Here is a 1,315-nt window from a genome sequence, read left to right on the forward strand (position 1 = left end):
GAAACTACCAGCTGCTCCATGGGAGAAAGATAAGGCTTTCTGCTCCTGTAAAGATTTATAGCCTCGGAAACCCTGTACAGGGTCGCTATGGGTCAGAACCGACTCAACGGCACTTAACAACAACAGCAACATACGTACACACACACACATATATATATTATATATATAAACAAATTTAGATAGAAAGACTGTTTATATCAAGTCAGAGCTAGAGAGAGAGGGAAGAGAGAGTGTGTCTATGTCCTGGTAGAGTGTGCATATATATGTAATTTTTCTTGTATAATTCAGTGACATTGATTATGTTCACCATGTTATGTTGTGCAACCATTACCGTCATTTCTTTCTACATTATTCCAATATCATTAACAGAAAGATACTTGGTGCCCCTAAGAAGTGACTCCTCTACTCCTTAGGTTACAGGTCTCCTTTACTCATCTTTGGGAGACTCAGCTCAATCTGTCCATTCACCTTTGCTTTGATGAGGTTCCCACAAGTATTGTGTCATTCTAGTCTTCCTTCCCTCTTCATGATTATACTGCCTGAATGCTTAATTTGGCTAGATCCAGTAAGCAAGTTTTCATTTGCAGAATATTACTGCACCACCGATGGGGTGGGAAGTAGTAGTTTTTTGCTGTCAAACATAACATGTGTTTTAAGTGCCCTGGAGTCAGCTCTGACTCATAGAAACCCTGTATAAGGTTTCCAAGGAGAGGTTGGTGGGTTTGAACCACTGACCTTGCGGTTATCAGTGCAGTGCTTATTCTACGGCATGACGCCAGGACATACAATGTTAAGTAACTGAAAAATTATTATAGACTGATCAGCTCTAAAAAAAAAAAAAATTAGAAGTCAGGAAGGGCACAAATAAGTTGCGGGGATTATCTGTGAGGAAGTGCGGCCTGGACAAGTACAGAAGGGGAGATGATCTACCTCATTAGTTTTTATTAATAAGTTAATGAGGCAGAGTATTCACAGTCAATTCAAGCACGCAGACAACTTCTCGAATTAGAGGTAACTCCCTCTGCGCTATTTTGGGACATAGGGTCAACCAGCTGACTAAGGGTCTGTATCCTAGATGCTGACGCGCTCACTTACCCCTGTGGGGCTCGCCAATCCTGGTAGTACTGGCCAGGGACCCTCTTTCTAGGCCCAGTTATCCACTCAGCCCAGATTGTAGGCCCCTGATTTGGGCCCGCCCAGAAGACTTTCTTCATCTTCATCTGAAGAAAATGAAAACAAGTCCATGAGAGCCAAAATATGACCTTGAATATATCCCACCTGAATTTAGAGATCATCTGAAGAACAGATTTGATAC

Source organism: Chrysochloris asiatica, unplaced genomic scaffold, assembly GCF_000296735.1.
Source record: "Chrysochloris asiatica unplaced genomic scaffold, ChrAsi1.0 scaffold00085, whole genome shotgun sequence".
Lineage (NCBI taxonomy): Eukaryota > Metazoa > Chordata > Mammalia > Afrosoricida > Chrysochloridae > Chrysochloris > Chrysochloris asiatica.